Source organism: Belonocnema kinseyi, chromosome 2 (assembly GCF_010883055.1).
Source record: "Belonocnema kinseyi isolate 2016_QV_RU_SX_M_011 chromosome 2, B_treatae_v1, whole genome shotgun sequence".
Lineage (NCBI taxonomy): Eukaryota > Metazoa > Arthropoda > Insecta > Hymenoptera > Cynipidae > Belonocnema > Belonocnema kinseyi.
In genome coordinates, this window is record NC_046658.1 from 54,511,799 (window position 1) to 54,531,143 (window position 19,345).

The following is a 19,345-nucleotide window of genomic DNA, read 5'->3' on the forward strand; positions in this document are numbered from 1 at the left end:
ATCTGACTGGAAATACAGCAACTATCAGAAGATTTAATAATTTTTAACTGCGGAATTTTGAAAAAAATTGCATATGCCAATATTTTTTCATAATCTAAATAATATTACCAACTGATTAAGACTTGCTCTTTCTCATAAGTTTTTATTTTTAATCTGGGAAAAAATCAAAATTTTAAAATAGCGTTTCGAAGCTCTACAAAATAGGTTAAACGTTTTTTGGATCAGACTTTTACAGGGTCCCAAAAATTAACCATTTTAGTATAAAGACATTTTTAATTACTAAGAATTTGTATTTTAGTTCCAAGAAATTAACAATCTCTTTCGAGATTTTAAATAACACGAGGATTAAGGTAGTGTATGGATAAGATTATTTTCTAATGATTGTTTTCAAATTCGGACTGTAGATTTATTAGAGTGTTATCTAAAGTTTCGTTCAATTGGAAAAGGCGTGATTATTCCGAAGTTCAGATAAGTAGAATAAAAAATCGCATCTCATGCACGTAAGGCAAACTCAAGTATAAAAGAAAAGAGAGGTCTGATAGGTTAGACACTTTTACAGGCATTTAGTTGATCGAAGTGAAGGTGGAGCGTCTTCCATGAGCTTGTGTGTGTTCTTCGTATGGGTAGCTCTTTGCATGAGTGTATCCGTATACCTTTAGAAAAATTACAGAAAATTATATACGAATAGAGAAATATTACCTCTTTTTAATAGACTTTCGTGGTTAAATTAAAAATTTCAAATTATCTTATAAATTATTGTAAAGGAATGTTATACATGTTTTGTGATAGTGCTTTTCGTTGTATATTAGTATTTTTTTAAAACAATTTTATCCTCAAATATAAAATTTGGGACAAGATTAACAATTTAGAAAAATGTTAGGATGTGTTAGTCTTTCCCAGAAAATCGGATATTTTGATTAAGAAATTAGAATTTAAAGAAGATTCACAACTTTTAAGAATTGTAGGTAATGTTTGTGTTTTAAACAAAAAATTGATATTAATAAATCACACACAAAATCGGTTCTTTTAAACAAAAATTATCAGATTTTAAAGAACCACTATTTTTAACAATTTTAGGTAACTTTGGCATTTTACTCACAAAAAAAGATATTTTAAAACAAAAATGAAGTTTTTTAAAAACGATTTTGGATTATGTTAGCGTTAACATAACGTAACAGGAAAATAAAAATCATTACAATTTTTGAAAACTTCAGCTTCTGTTAACGGGTTTTACCTAAAATTGGTATTTTCAAAGAAAATGTCATTACCTTTAAATCCAGTGATTTTTGTTTAAAATAGGAAAATTTACAAGCTCGAACAATTTTCGATTGAGTTAGTGTTTTTTGTCGAAATTTGAAATTGATATTTGAAAATTACTGCACTTAAAAAAAGATGAATAGATTTGAACAAATTTAAGTTACGTTGGCCTTTTACTTAAAGATGGGCATTACAAAAAATATCATTATAATTTGAACAAGATTTAAAATATTTGAACAATTTTTAACGTTATTAGTGTTCGATGTCGGAAATTGGTATTTTTAAAATTAAAAATAAATTATAATTATAAACATAAAAATAAAAATTCGCTCGTCTCTTCGTGCCGTTTCTCTTTTACTTAGAATGCTTTACTACCTGCAGAATAATAATAGTAATTTCTGAAGAAGACAAGTTCCAAAATTTCAGTGACTTATCGACATTGAAGACTCGTACGGAATGTGATCAACCCTAAATTTGTAGATAATGGTTATATTAGACTATCGAAGCTACCTCTGTTTCATGTTAAAAACAGTCATTTTTATCGAAGCGTCTCGTCGCACAGTGGGGTATTTTGGATTTGTTCGTGCAAATAATCGACGACTCGTAAAATTTTCAACCGAACTGAATTTTTTTTTTTAATACTCGTGAATAAATTTACTGTCGGAGAGATGCGCCACTATTACGGTTTGAATCGTCAGTACGTCATAAAACCGTCGACCAATGTCGGCAGTCATCGACTGATTTTTAGGCTATTCAGATGTCAGTAATATTTGGTAATTCTAACAAACAATGCTTCATGCTCATTGTTATTTATGTTTTCAACCATTACAAGTGCAAGCCTTTCTTTTCTCATTCTATTTTTGCAATAAAAGTTTTAAATAATATTTAATAAACGTTCATAAAGTTAATACTTTAATTTTTAAGTTATTCAACCTAGTAACGTTTATTCTGAATAGATCAACGAAAGAGTATTTTATAGAATTTTAAATATTTTTTTCTTACAGTTTTTATGTTTATTTTAATAAAAACCGTCCGAAAAAAAGATTTAAAATTCTATAAAATACTCTTTCGTTGATCTATTCAGAATAAACGTTTCTCGGTTGAATAATTTAAAAATTAAAGTATTAACTTTATGAACGTTTATTAATTATCATTTAAAACTTTTATTGTAAAAATAGAATGAGAAAAGAAAGGTTTGCACTTGTAATGGCACCTACACCCTCACAGAAAAAACTAAAGTTAAATTTTGTTGCATGTAAAATTTCCCGCTGTTAAAGTTTATATGCTATTTTGCGAAAGTTTATCCTACGATGGAATAAAAGCTGTCATCTGCTACGGCGTCCTTAGCAACAATGTGAAAACGGCAAAATATAAGTGAATTCAAGCTATAAATCGGGACTTTGACTTTGATTTAAAACAACACAGAAAAAACAAAAATTAAAATTTTTTCCAGGAAAGACTTGCATCAGTTGAAAATTAAACATATTTCGGCGAAAGTTTCACCGAGGTTAGGAAAATAATTCTGAACTCGTCGAAGTGAGCAAATTTGGGTAAAACATGTAGAATCAACAACAGAAAATTAGAAAAAAATTGTTCTTGCTAATATATCTCTTCCGAAATAAATTTCACTATTATAAACGAATTAGAACTTATTAAATACAATTTAGCAAAAAGCACAAAAACCAACTGACAGATGGGAATCCCCATTTCTCTCAAATTAAATAAAGTCAAACAATGATAGATAGCGCTGGCATCGCAATTTTCGCTACATCTCGAATAAAAATGGAGCGATTATAAGACGAAAGATTATCCAGACACGGTTAAAAATCGGAAAATATCTGCGATTCATGTGACGTTTATCTGGGGAGGTTAATTTTTGTTACGATGAATCTTTCATCTTTGAATCGATGGATCGATACCAGGTGAAAGATTCACCGTAAAAAAATAAACGAAAGATAAAGTTTACATGTAAGCTTTGGAAAATGGTTCACAAAAAAAATAGACACGAAAAATCACGTTTTTTTTTGTTTAAACTGCATTTTGGGATAATAAGAAATTTTTTTGAGGAATTTCATTGGCACCGTCGGAAAGAGAAGATCTTAAGCAATAAAAATATATGTGTCTCAATTTTTTCTAGTGTCGAATAGTCTTAGTTATTGGCCGTTGAAAAGCAGTGCACCGGTAGTGGCGTTTTGGCCGTTTAAGGGTGAACAGGGCTTCCATATTCTAGAGGATATCAGTTAAAATTACATATTCTTGAAAGCTTGCTATTTAAAATTGCCAGGATTCGTAAGGAGAAAATCGTATTAATTTGTAAACTCTGTAAAAACTAACTTATTTCAATTATTGTGATAAAGTTTGACCTTTTTAACGATTCTTCTAGAAAAGCTCGGTACAATTAACCCTCTACCGCCCTTAAAATTTTCTTTTTTTCTGAATTATGAGATATTTAGGCATATTATTCCTATGGCGGAGTGTATACAAAACTAAAATTCTAACTCATTACCGTCCTGACTTTCATGTAAATCCTTGCGTTAAAAATTGCTGTTCGTCTCAAAGTCATATTTAAAAAAACTCAAGTCTTCCAAACGTTACATATATGTCACTGTGGGCGGTAGAGGGTTAACGACACAAATGCACTTATTAGGAAATACTTTTGATATTTGGTTCACACGAAACGTTATCCAATAAATTAAATTAAATGAGGGAGATGTACTAATTACTGCAATAGAAATTCATTCAATTAATTTTTCTTAGTGACTTGTTCGAGATGTAGTGATTAATCTTATGGGTACCTAAATTATTATTTTATGTTCCCTTCTTTTCTGCTTCCAAGGACTACTTGCCAGAGAAATATTTCATTAATTGATTAGTCGAAATTTTGTGGAATAAAACATAGTTAAGCAATAGTTAAGCATAATTAAGCAAGTTAAATAAAACATTCTTGATTTTCATGGAAACTTCTTTGAAACAAAATGTTCGCATTTGAGTAGAGAGAAAAAAGTAAAGCAAATTGAGAATTCTTTTAAAGTCTTGAGGTTTTACCAAAAGCCCTTCCTACCGATAAAGTAATAATAGGATGATAGTTGAACTTGTTATAGAAAATGTGCTCAACAATTAGAACTATTTGTCCAAAAGGAACCTACCCACTAAGATATCAATTTCAAGATAAATACAAAAGTGAATAAATACAAACATAAATATTTCTGCTAAGATCCCTTTTCCACGATGCATTTTTTGTTTATGTTTTCCGATAGTTAAAAATAATTTTTTACTTGCCTTCCGGTTCTACATGTTATTTTAATTTTCCTGGACCTGTTTTTATTTTAAGAGTTTAGACTTTGTAAGTGTACAGAAAAATTTGATCTTATAAACAAAATTAAACTTAGTTTAACTTCTTTCATTAGTGGAATTTAACAAAATTTTTCGTTTTTCGTGATATATAGATTTATTTTTGGCAGTGAGATAACAATTCACGATTTAGCTTTTATTTTGTTTAACAACGGTTATAATGGTTTAATTCATATTTTAATTTGATACAATTATTGTCATTTGGCGTTGTTTAAATTTTGTTCTGTTTTTGCTCAGATTTAGGGAATTTTTATTGCAGTTTAGATTTTAACACGTAATATCAACGTACATTTAAAAAATTAGTTAGATCCCTATTCCATAATCATCATACATTGTAATAAATTTTTAAACTAATCAGAAATAATTTATATCTTTATTTCTAAATTATGTTTTTGCGTATTTATTTTTAGTTTAAAAAAGATACTACTTAAGCTTTTTTTAAAAAACGGCTTCAATTATCACTATTTAATATCAAATTGAAAAGAAACCAATTTTTTGGCAACCGGCATTAGACATTTACCGATTGGAAAATATTAACATTTTCATTTCCTGCATTCCGCGAATGATGACGCTGGCACCGCTTTTCCTGTTCTTATTATTTACGTTTGCACAAACCAGGAATCGATCAACCATAGACGGTAAAGTAGTTCGCGAATCAAAATGACTTGCACTAATAAAAAACCAAATTTTAATGCAAAAAGAAACGTGTTAAAGAAATTTATAATAAATACAAGAGATGATCAAAATAGAAGAATGAATGATGCTTGATGATTTCTTCATCTGTAATCCAAAGGACTGAAGATATCCTAGATTCTATTTTTCATTATCGCTTTTTATCTTGCATATTTATAATAAGGCCGGGTTTTCCAAACCAAAAATGTTTTAAATTGAGGCTAAAGGTGACCTTCGGTTGCCTTGACACTCGATTGATTGGTGTGGGCTAATTCGTAAACAGAAAGAGCCCCAGGGAATTTAAATTGAAATACCGCCTGAAGGTTGGTGGACTCACCTGTCTATTGATTAGCGAGCCGCGTGTACCAGAAGAAGGCAAAGGAACGGATCCGAACGTTTGCACTTGCTGAACTGCTGCACTGTCAGAACGTCGGAACGACGACGGCGACGACGACGACGGTGGCGACGATGACGACAGATTACACGCGGTCGCGAGAACGTTAGAGAATCGCCACGGATCTGATGACCAGTCGGGGTAAGCGAGTGTAGCTGGTATATAAACGGGACGGGAAGGGGCCCATTTGAGCTCTGAACCTCGGGCCTCCCCTCAATCGAAAATCTATACGACACAGTGACGTGATAATAACTATGGTTGCGATTGACAATACCAGCTGATCGAACATGAAATCGATTAGAGATTTCAGATCGCGATGCTGAGAAGAAGAAACATCAGCAAAAGAAGGCGCAGCCCCACGGTCGACGGCTTTTTGCTGGAGAGCGGAATCTTTCTGATCAAAGTCCGATCGAGAAAACTTTCATAGGATCATAATACTCTCAAAACAGGGAAAATTAGGTGATTTGACAAGAAAATAGAAGAATGAATTCTTTTTAATAAAATGAATAAAATTACCATATTGAAAACAATATAAAACTCTTTAAATTTCTAACATTTCAACTTAAGAGATATTGCATTTTCAATAAAATTGTCGAATTTTCAACTAAAGAGATTGATTTTTTAAACCTAAGATGAATTAAAAAAAAATAGGATTGGGTTTTTCAGTTAAAAAGTCGAATTGATTAGAAAACTTTTGACTTTTAAAACTGAAAAAATCAAGTTTTCATCAGCAAAGATAAATTATTAACCAAATGGTCAAATTTTCAAGAAAAAAATTTAACCTCAACCAAGAAAATTGTATTTTCAACCAAATAGTTGAATTTTCCAGCAAAAAAGACGATTTTTTTAGAAGACAGTTGAATTTTCAACAAAAAATACAATTTAAAATAAAAAATGAAGTTTCAACTCAGTGGTTCAATTGTCAAAACCAACCAAATTCATTTGATCCAAACAGTTGCATTTACAACCAAAGGGGTTACATTTTCAATCAATGCAAATTTTTTACAAACGAGCTGAATTTTCGACAAGAAAAATAATTTTCCACTAAGAAATATAAATTTTCAACTAAAAAAGATGACTCTTTAATTTTACAAGATGAATTTTTAACCAAAAAAACGAATTTTAAATAAAATGTTTAAATTTCGAACTTAAGAGTAGAATTTAATAGTCGAATTTTCCAAATTCCTTGACTTTTCCTTGATTTTTCCTCAAAAAATGTTACATGTTTCCTGGCCATTAATACATATTGAAAGACCACAATTTTAAGCTTGTATAATTTTAAACGTAGAAATCTTTTTTACATAGAATTGAATAATGTTTAACTTAAATTGATGCATTTTTACATTCTCATCGTATATATATTTTACATATTTCACATTCTCATTAGAGAAGGTATTAGATTTGTGTAAAATTTGACCCCCCCCCCCTCCAGTTTCGTGAAATATCCACGTTTAGAGACCCCTGAACCAGAAAAAAAGGTTTTTACGAATTTTTCTGTCTGTGAACTCGATAACTTGATAAAACTAATCTCTTAGATTCTCATTGTTACACTTGTTTAGTGTCTCAAACTAAAGGTTCAGCTCGTTAGCCAGCCATTTTGGATAAAAATTCAAAAATTGGGCACATTTTAAATATTTTTGCGACCACTTTTTTAAAAATTCAAAAATTCTCTGTACGGTTATTAATAGTATTTGAAGAGTTGCATCATTTACCCTTATGACTTATTTCAAAAAATCAAAAATTACTAGAGTTATAGCATTTACAAAATTCCAAAAAACACGAAAATGAACATGTTAAGCCAAGTAGCCCACGATATGAAAAAAGTTAAGAGAAGAAAAATGTCTCTTTTTGAATGTTTCTTTTTGAATACACACATAATTTAGAAGTTAAAAAGCGGTAAAGCTGTTCAGTCGACCATATGTGTAAAGTTTAAGTCATAAAGAAAACATTCGAAATAAGAAAATTCAGTTTATGGAAAAACGACCAAAGTTGCAATAAAACGTTTGATAACAAAATTTTTTTTAAAGAATGCTCATTTTTTTAAGCGGGACAATGAAACCTCGTCTGTTTTAATACTAATGCAAGTTACGAATTATGATGATATACATTTATGGGAATGATATAAAATTTCAGGGATAAACTCGAGTGCGAACCACGAGATGCGTGATGAGAATGTTTTCGTTAAAGCCGAAGGAGCTTTAGCAAAAGAGAATTCACAATCACCAAATTACTGTTGTCGATGCTTTCAACTTTAGTTTAAAAAAGTCTATGCCCAAAGATCGAGCGCGTAGCGCGAGGTAAATTCCATATCGAGCGCGAAGCGCGAGGACTAACAGTCGCGCGCCCCAGGCGCGCTCAAACCCGTGCGCCGCGCGTGCAGCGCACGACGAGCATGTGCATCGATACCTGCGTGCTGCATGATAAGAATACTCTCTTGGAGAGGTCCTCTAAAAAGACCATTTTTTCGTAGTTCATCTAAACAAACCATTATGTGTTTTGAATTAGTCCATCGTTTTAGTACACATACATATCTACGCGGCAAACACAGCAGGCAGGTATAAAATTAAATACTGTCGTCCAAGATAAGTAGATACGTAAGTGACTTTGCACTTTAATATTATCTTCTTACAATCGAAAATCGACCGCAAAGACAAGGTCACTTATGTTTATTTTAACTTAGAACAGCAGAATAGTTTCGGAGTATTTTATCAATATTTATGAATATTTTATGAATTCAGAGAATTCATCAAAGGCCGTAGCAGGATAAGCATGAACAAAAGTTATAAACGAATTTTGAAAAATCAAAAAATTAATTTTTCTCAAAAACGGCTTTACCGATCATGATAGTTGAAATATATGTTAGTTCCAAAAAAATTCAAGAATGCAACCCTTCTTACACGCTAATGCTATTCTTATGGAGTGTATTCGGGGTTGCATACATTTTGGTAAGCCCCAGCGTGTCCACCCTGTATAAACACTTGATATGCACAAAACTCTTGCCCCGCCTGAGACTGGCAACTAGTTCTTAAGTATTTTAATTTATTCTCAATAATAAGTGTGCTTATATCACAGGAAAAACAGAAGATAAACTTTACATCGATTTTCGACGAAAGATTCTCGGCAACAAAAATTAGCTTCGCAGGATAAACTTTACACAAATATCGGTTAAACTTTCTTCTGTTTTTCCATGACAAACACATGATTTTTGAAAAACGCGAAATTGGCTAAACGAAACTTTATCGCTCTAAAAAATTTCCTGCAACAAATTTTATTCATATTTTTTTCTGTGATATCCAGCGTCCTTGTATTCATGCTCACGTGTACTGTACTATCATTTGTGATTTACTTTAATTTTTAATTGCGGAATAATCTCAGTTCCTCGTACTGATTTTTATCTAGGCTTAACTGTTATATTTACATATATGTATATAGTTTTAAAGTGTTGTGAAATTGTAATATATCATACACCTAGTTTCGCATAGAGGCAATGAATTGATTTCCCTGCATTTTATTACAGATGCAATCTATAGTGTAAATAAAGTAAGGGATGCTAATCAGACTGACGATCTCCATGTTCCGTGCAAAAATCGCCAAGTTACTCTCAGTGACCACGCCTGGGCCAGGCCGGGGGCCCCCAACCTGGTTCTAGCTTGTATTTCCTAGTGGCTATAGCGCGAGCCCGGCTAGATAGCAGTGCTCTTAATTCTGATATTCTTTCGCGCTACACATGAGTAGCGTCGACAACAGGATTGGTTATCGTCTTGGACGCGATGCGAAACGAAGACATCCGAAGTAATCCGAACGTTCAGACTAACGGAGCGACAAGCGAGTGTCAATCAGTGTCATGTTTTTCGGTGTTTTTAATTAGAATACATTTTCGTGATTAGTTTAAACTGCTCGTTAATATTTTTTTAATGCAAGGAGAGGGACGTGTATGAGAAGAACATGGTGGATAGTGTTAATGAAGTTTTCCTTTTAGATTTTCCACGTCGAATGCTTCCCTGCTTGACACTATATGATTAGCTTTTTCTTCAAGTTGACGATCTTGATGAACGTTTTTTTTTATTTCATCAAGTTTGTACTGAAAAAGTAGTAACAAGATGTGTGATACGCATAAAATGGATGGTTTCAGATTTTATCAACTTTTAATAGGATAATAATAAACTTTTCTTAAAATAAAATGGTGCTGAGCGGAATCGATAATAAGCTAGAATCAAGCCAGGACCAGGCTCGGCGATCGAGTCAGGATCCGGTCAGATTTAGCCTAGTTTTCCAGGCTTGGGCCCGCTCAGGCCCATGCACCAATGTCCACACGGGGTTGTGTATCTTGGGCAAATATGTGCTATTAGTTTGGCGAATTTCAGCAGTGAACGAAGAGAAGTATTTTTCTATTACGTAACTTATAAACAATAATTGATGTAATGTGTTTTAAATCGAATAATGTTCTGGCATCTGGTTTTTTATCAGACCATTACGTATAAATTATTGTGTCATTAGCTAAAAATTAAATTGGCTTCTCATTCTTATGGAATTGCATACATGTGAGGGGCCAATAAGTAGTTTTCATTATTGTAAACTATGAAGTAATGCTTTCATCGTTTCCGCAAAAATATATTTTGCAGCCTTGAATGTGAGCGTCACTAAAACAACAGTGCTAGTTAAAGTTACTAGACACGTCTGGCTAAAATATTTTTAGTTATTTTAATCCGAAAGTATGGTTAATATGACTAGAAAATTCTATTTAATCAACTCTGGTTGATTTTTCTGATTAAAACTATTCTTGTTAATATTTCTGGTAACAGAAGTCTCTCGATCTTGAGTCGATTTCCAGAAATCTGTCTTTTGTCTCAAGTCATTTTGCTGGATGTGTAAATTGACGCTTTGTCGTAAATGTCCAATTCTCGAACAATCTCGGTTTTTGAATTGTAATTTGAGTTATATAAGACTAAACAATGATAGTGAACCGTGAACTTAGCTGTGTTATAAAGAAGAAATTGCGCATTATTTGTCACACCAGTGCTACAGAAATACTTCTGAACCAAGCACATGTTTTTTGGGTGTCTGAAAAATATTCTTGAAAATATTAACATTGAAGACAATAAATATATAAAGTGACTGTTCGAGAATTTTGGTATTGACCAAGCGATCAACATGTCTCTTATGTAAAATCACGAAGAAAATAGTCTTAACGAATAATTTCAAAACCGGACGCATCAACAACATGCTAATTTCGCTTCGAGTGCTGTATCTTTCATCATTTATACATATATTCACATATATCTCATAGAGAGACGAAATTTTAGCGAAGCGGAACATAGTTGCTGCAGTTTGTTGTCGGAAAATTTTGTTAGATTATTTTCTTTGAGAAAATGTAACATGTAGAAGAGTATCGAAATTCAATAGTCGAAAATCGATGTCTACCAGAATATCTGTTTGAGCTTACCAGAACATCTGGTTAAGTTTACCAGAATATCTGGTTATGTTGACCAGAACGTTGTATTCTTCAGCTACCATATTTAACACTCTATTCCAATTGAATTAACCAGAATTCTGGTTGTTTCGAACAGATTTTTTTGAGTGATGATATAGGAAAAACATGGTTGCTGTGCCAGAAGTACGTGCTTAATTTTTTTTTCTCCAATTTATCTTCTTATTATCAACAAAATTGATTCTGGAATTTTTTTAGGAACCTCCTTAGTAACCTCTCAAACATATATTCCAACCACATGATCGGTGAAGCCGTTTTTGAGAAAATTTGATTTTTCAAAATTTGTTTATAACTTTTGTAAAAAAGATTTTTCATTTGATATTCGAGGTCACTTTATCTTGGAGGGGTAGCCACTTTTCCCCGCAATATGGATCACAACCGAGCGGGGGCACCTTGACCATGCTTATCTGGCTACGACCTTTAGTGTTACACCATTAAGCCATTTCCCTTTCGGGGTAGGCGTGACTCACTCGATGGGGAAAGGAGTAATGTGGGGAGGGATAGAGAATTTTCAGATTGATCCAGAATTCTCGTGTTATTTATGTAAATAACATGTTCGTTCCGCAACACTGCTCCGACCTAGGTTGCTGATCAATCTCTCTAGCAATCATCCCAGATGAAGATCCTCACAAAGTCGTTATGTAAGATTCCCCACTTGGGTCCATTAGTGGCCAAGGTCTTTTGTTTCAGGCGTCATTCACTCTGACACTCTTTTTATTAACTATTTGCCGCCATACTTTCTTGTCCTGGCATACTTCTCTAGCTACTTATATGTCCCTGCATTTTTTCATGCAGACTCTCGTGTTTCTGTGACTTCTTATGTCTCTTCTAACTAGGGTCTCATTCACACATTCTAACCATTCTTTCTGCGGTCTACCTCTGGACACGCTGCCATTTACTTTACCTTGATACACTTGTTTCGTTAGTCGTTCATTTGGCATTCTCTCAACATGCCCGAACCATCTTAACCGATTTATTTCCCACGTGTCTACTAGCGTCTCTTCTGCACCACATTCTTAATTCAGGGAATTCCTTAAATTCTCGTAATTCCGTTTAATTTTCCAAATTCACTGAATCCTCTAAATTTTCTGAATACTCTGAATTCCTTGAGTTTTCTGAATTCTTTAAATTATCTTTATTTTCTGAATTTTTTTAATTCTGTGAATTTATTGAATTCTCTGAATAGTTTTCAGTACCTGGATTCCGATAATTCAGGGAATTTAAGGAATTCAGGTGAATGTAGGAAAATTCTTTAATTCAATAAACAATTTTCCGACATTTACCTCGAAATTGTTACAAAAAATGGCTGCATCTTAAAAATTTAGTGAATTTAGGTTAAGAAAAATGTGTCTGAATTAATGCAAGTACATTTTTTCTGCATGGAAGTGAAATTTCTCTTGATTTAATTCAATAACTTGAATGACTATCTTATCTTATAGAATATTATCTAATAAATTGAAAATAATTTTTATTTGATATATTAGTCAAAAATTAGCCCAATCTATATTTTCTTAATATATAAGAAGGCAGCTAGTTAAAGTTTGTACATTTTACAATGGCTACACTAAATTAGAATTGTTGCAGCTATTATAGCTTATGGGGCTATCGGTACACTTAAATCATTTTTATAACAAAAAAATCAGCCTGCCTCTTTCTTAGTACCTTTTACTTATATTAGTGGTAGTATTAAGTGATAAAGATTGGTTATTCTATATTATTTGTTTGTTATATGATCAAATTTTGTCAACAAATGCTTACTTTTACCATTTATAGACAGAAAGGAATCGGTTTTTATACTGATCGGGTTCAAGTTATATAAAAGTGGTGATGTTTCTCTGTGAATACCTGTCATTCGATTAGTTTGGTTTATTTTATAAACTAATTTTATAGACAATATCAGTTCAAAGTAGAGTAATGGTCTATTACATAATTAGAGATCTATTACTTGCATTTTTAAGGCGATAATGGAGCAAGAATGAAGTTGAAATGGATCCTCCAATTATTGAAATAATTGACAAGTACAACTTGGAAGCTAGTTCTTCTTAAACACTACAAAACATTTGCAGTGATATCATCTGAGTGGAGTAGCAAAAATATACTTTTGATCGACAAATGGATAAACTATGCATTTGTACATAAATTAAATAAATAATATCGAATAACAAATCCTCATTACTAAACATCACTAATAATATAATTTTAAGGTGATAAGGAAGAAAACCGTTAACTTTATGTCTATAAATGACCAAACTATCAATTTATTTATCACATTTATTTACATAATAAACAAATAATATCGAAGGAGAATTCATCACGACTAAAAATTATCACTCATATAATTTGAAGACGAGTAGAAAGAAAAACGATTACATTCTGTCTAAAAGTGACCAAAATATGTATTTGTTTATAAAATTTGTTTAATAAATAAACATATAATATTGACTGACCAATCTTTATCACCCAATATTACTACTAATATAAATTAAAGGTACTAAGAGAGAAACCATAAATCATCATCATAATTATTTAAAGACGATCAGAAAGCAAAACGACCACTTTCTATTTATGAATGGTAAAACTATGCATTTGTTTATAAAATATGCTTATGAAATAAACAAATGACATTGATTAACAATTTTTTGTAACTAAATATTACCACTTATGTAATTTGAAGACGATTAGAAAGAAAAACTGTTACTTTCTGCCTGTGAACGACCAAACTATGCATCTGTTTATAAAATTTGTTTATTAAATAAATAAATAATATCGAATGACCAATCTTTATCACTTAATATTTTCTTAATCATAATTTAAAGGTACTAAGAAAGAAAAAGATTTCTTTTTGCCAATAAATGCCTACACTATGCATTTGTTTATGAAATAAATAAATTAAACCAGACAACAAATTTTGATGATCAAATATGATCATGTGGAGAAAATTAAGCAATTTAAACTTACAAACATACTTTGCAAGCAAAATTCCTATGATGTTGATATTTTGTTAATATAATTTGTTTACAACAATTAGATTCAATTTCTTGCTAATTATTTATGTTCTTTAAATAGATCGACATTCATTTTCACAGAGAATGGGATCAAATAACTTACTCATTTAATGATAAAAAACAATAATTAAAAAATCAATTTAAAATATATTAAAAAATCTAATGCATAAAGGCTCTTGCGCAATTATTGCTGATCCTTTCTAAAAAAAATTGAAAACCGGTGTAGGAGACGCGCGGCGTGCGATGAGAATGTGCTCACATGGCAGGCTGACTTTTTGTATAAAAATGATTTAATTGTACCAATAGCACCATAAGCATCAATGCTAATATAGCGTAGCCATTGTAAACTCTACAAACTTTAACTAGCTGCTTTCATAAATATTAAGAAAATATAGTTTGAGCTAATTTTTTTACCTTCCGTCGCTTTTCCACAATTAAAAAAAGTTTTAATGTTATTTTTCACAATTAATAACAAATTTTCAACTCTTTTTTAGTTGAATAACTTTTTAATATTAATTTTTTAGTTACTTGTGACGTTTGCCCAAAAATTTAATTTCCTTTATTTTTAATTAGAACGAATTGATTGATAATGAATTTGTAGATCAAAATGAAACTTTTCATCATTTCTTGTGGCACCAAATTTAAATTTTCGATTTTTTAAAACTTTCCTTGACTTTTTTCGATATCATGCGTTATTCGACTTAAAATGTTCATTTACGCTTATTTTTTTGAATGTTGCAAATGCTATAACTCTGCAAATGTTATATGAAAATGTCGAAAGAGTAAATTTTTCAAAATTCCGAATACTAGGAATAGCCGTACATGGAATTTTTATATCTTGGAAAAAATGATATCTAAAATGTTGAAAATGCTCTAACATTTTAAATTTGTATTCAAATAGCTGGCTAACGAACTTCCCAGTGGTCAATCTAATAGATTAGTCCTTTAAAAATATATTGTTCTTACATACAGACAGACAAATATATGTACAGACAGACATAAAGGCAGACGATTACATTTGTAATAACCAGTTTTTTTTATTCAGAGGGTCTCAAAACGTGCACAATAGGCGACAATTATAAAGGTAAAATTTTACACAAACTAATACCTTCTCTGATGAAAATATAAAAAATAAATAGTGATATTTAATGTTTTTCAGATAATAATTGTTCTTCTGTGCAAACCTTCAGTTTATGTGAAACATTTGACATTAGCGTTCAAAATTGGTAAAACTCGATTGCTTTAAACTTTTTTTCCATGTAAATTTTAATTAAAAATTTGTTCCTTACATTATATTTCGAGATATGTCGAGACTTGTGCGCTTCTGGAATTATGACGTAAATTCTTTATGATCCTATTACTTTGAATGATTCTACATCACGCAGATTCTAGATTCTTAGAAACTATGTAGGTCGCTGGAATGAAAAAGTCTTGACAAACAACTTTTTCACTTTTATTATTTTAAAAGTAGATATGTGGATGTTATTATCTGCATATGATCAAAAATTTTATGTAATATATTCGTTCTCTTCCATAACAGTCTTTTTAAAAAAAAGCAAAATGAGCCTTAATAAAATTCAAAATTTTCTATTAGCACGACATGCATAGTTATATAATAAGTCACTGTAAATATCATACACCATATTTACTATTGAACTTGAAGTGTGTTAGCTGTCCATTTAATAATTTAGTGATACTTACATATCAATTTACAAATCATTTGTAATTGTTTAATTGAAAAAAATCGGAAGCTAAAATAAATTCTGCTTATGAAACATCATCTATTAAATACTGTATAAGTAATATAAATAAATAAAAGAATATATATATATATATATATATGTCACAATTTGTACATTTTTAAATTAAAATATATCAAGAAGATTGAAAGAGTGGAAGACCACCATTTGTTGAAATAACATAGGGAATTACAGATGAAAAAGAAGAGAGGGAAGTAGAGTGGAACTGAACGAGGAAAAACGAAAAGTTGAAAAAAGAATGAAAGGATTCAAAAGAACAAAGACTGAATATAGAAAAAGACGAAAACATGTTTTTCTTTCATGTTTTTTCACGTACCATATCTCAAGGCCTATGAGACTTCTTAAAAAAGGAAAAGAATCTGTAAAAGCTAAAAGAGCAACAGTACTTTAGATATCCTTTATTATTTGTTTTGTCTTGATTTTTTAATAATCTACTCGTAGTTATAAGATTTATTAATCACACCATTATTATGATTAATTATTACAAATAAAAAAGTTTTATATTGTACATTAATATGCATAAGCTTTTATCCCAGAATTGACGTCAGTTGAAACACGTTTGCTTCTAAAAACCTACGTTTGGAAATTGCGTCCATACCTTTTCTTGAATCTGAACCGGAGAATATGCAAAATTTTTTATTGGTAGTATTTATAAATTTTTTTATCATATCTAGTATAATTTGAAAGAACAGTGTAGATTTTATTTTCACGTCATAAAAGGATAGGAATTTGGCGTAAATTGGAGAGAAAAGAAGACGTTATTGATTTCTCTCAAATTCAGGAGAACCCTTGCAGTTAGTGAAAGAGATCATGCATTTGAAAAAATACAATGATAATATTTTTTTAAAGTTAATTTCATTTTTATAATTTTACTGAGAAAATCTGTTGCAGACTATAATGGAGTGATTTGTTTGTAGTTTTACATGCATAATTGACAGCTTATTTTTGCAAGATCTCATTTGTTTTTATATTTTCTATTATTAGAAATGTGAAATCAAAAAAATAAAGTTGCCTATACGATCTTGCTCACAAAAATCCTCTTTACAGTAAAGGTTAGTTGATGTTTTTTGCTAAAAAAATGAATAATATTATGAAGGCTTGAAACGTCATTTTACATGCTGTAGTGACGTATTGAACATCCGAAGAATCAGGTAAGTCGTTAAGATTGATGATCCGCAGCAAGACCCCACGAAGTCATAAGTGTCTTATATTGTCATCAATAGGAATTAACACAATACTTAAAAATATAACTGTGTTTCTCCATAAAAAAATTTAATATAATCATAAAATGAAAAAGGTTCAGATAATTTATGTGCCATTTAATATAACTTTTCGTCTACAATGTGCCTTCCTTTCCTTCTCATTTTCCTCAGTAAACAAGACTGGGATATCGTAATTCATTCTGGGTAATCGTACAAAGTGAAAAAGTAATTTTATATCTTCTGAAGGGAGCAACGTTTGTTCAGTAACCATTTAATTTCAAGTGAAAGCGGAAAACCACTCTCTATTGTTTGTGCTATTATGCTTAAGGATTTAGGCGTATTTAAATATTTGATTTTTCTATAAACAAAATTCTTAATCGTGTTACACACAGCTTTCTAATTGAAGTTTAACGGAAATTAAAAATATAACATTGATAATAAAATGGAAATGCTTAATGTATAAAAATTAAAGGATTTTAGCCTAGAAGAAATGCAAGTCGATCTGGTGGTGAGTAAATCGAACGGCTGACATTCAGGAGCCTTGCCGATAAAGAAGGAAACTTAAAAATTCATAATTAAAAATAAACTTTATAACAATCAAACGCCTTTAATATAAATTTAACTTAATTTAAATAATTACGACAAGAAAAAAATATATTAAATATGTACAGAATTTTCAGTACTTTTACAAAATCACAGATATTTTATGTATTAGCTGAAAAGTTACACAACGATGCAAAATGTGAATTCCAGAGATAAAAACCTGTAGATCTAGGAGCCATGTATACATTAGTTAAAGTTTTTTCCTGAAGTTTTAAACTACGCATACCCTTGGTTAGGCTCCGTAAGACCCCCTCCCCCCTTAACTTACGTAATTTTTTCGGACTAACTTTTTTCTGTAACTTCTTGCGTGTTCGTTTAAAGATAACGTAAGAATATTTGGTGGAAGATGGAGTTTTGGTAAAATCGTACTGCTTTTTATGAATTAACAAAGTAATTGTACTTTCAAATAAATAGTTGAAGTTTCAATAAAAAAATTAATTGTCAACCAAAATTGTAAGAACTAATATTTTAATCAACAAAATTTTTTTATTTTAAATAACATAGTTAAATCATAAAAAAAGATTCATTTTCAACTGAAAAGTTTTATTTTTCACCAACAAAATCAAATTTCTGTCAAGAGACACGAACGTTTAAATAAAAAAAGACGAATCATCAACCAAGAAGATTTTTGAGTCAATAAAGAAATAAAGTTTCTTTGAAAATTTTTACATTTCAATCCTAAATGGTGTATTATCTACAAAAAGGTGGACTTTCGACCAAATAGTTAAATTTTCGTTAAGAACTAAAATTTATTTTCAATTATAAAAATAATGTTTACAGAAAATTTAAACTTTCTATCAAATTGTTAAATTTTGAAGCCAAGGAGATAAATTTTGTACAGAAAATGTATGTTTCCACTAAATAATATTCATCTTTAACAACAAAGTTAATTTTCACTTTAAAAATTAATTAAAAAAACAAGTTGAATTTTTAACTAAAGAGATAATTTATAGATTTAAATTATGAATCATTTGTCAAAAAAATGAATTTTTGGAAAGTAGTTATATTTTCAACCAAGAAGTTGAATCTTCCATGTAAAAAGTTTCATTGTTAACGAAAAACGTAATAGTTTATATTTCCAACAAAAAAATAATAATTTTAAATGAAAGAAAGTTGGATTCAATTAAAAAATACAAATTTGCCACAAAATCGTTGAATTTTCGACTAAGGCAAAATGATTTACTACAAAAAAAAAGAATTTTTAACAAAATAGATACGTTTTTTATCACATAGTAAAACTTTAAATAAATGTGTGCAGTTTTTTGTATGAATTTTCCATTATAATTTGGACAAGATTGGAGCACTGAAATTTTCGAAATAGAAACAAAATCTAACCGTACATACAAAAGCTTGATTTTCTTATATAATTATAATTTTATGATTAAAAATTGTATGAATCTAAGAAAATCAAGCTAGTTTGTTGTACATTTAAATCACTTTCCATTAAAAAAATCCAATATAATAATTTTGTCTAAATTTCTCTTAGAAATCCGAATAAAAAACTGCCTAACTCGAGGGGCTATTCAGTCCCAAGAATCATGTAACCCCACCTCTTGAAATCGATTTCGAATCGCATGAAATTATATGAAATCATGAAATCATTGAAATCATTT

At 30.3% G+C, this 19,345-nt stretch overlaps 1 protein-coding gene across 1 annotated transcript in view; it reads right to left on the reverse strand.

Annotated features, from left to right (window-relative positions):
• The window catches only part of LOC117166820 (alpha-tocopherol transfer protein-like), a 51,809-nt gene extending 45,990 nt beyond the window's left edge, over positions 1–5,819 (reverse strand). The window contains exon 1 of the mRNA XM_033351144.1: positions 5,618–5,819. The gene's annotated coding sequence lies outside the window, so the exon portion shown is untranslated. The remainder of the gene's footprint in view (positions 1–5,617) is intronic.
• Between the last annotated feature and the right edge of the window lie 13,526 nt (positions 5,820–19,345).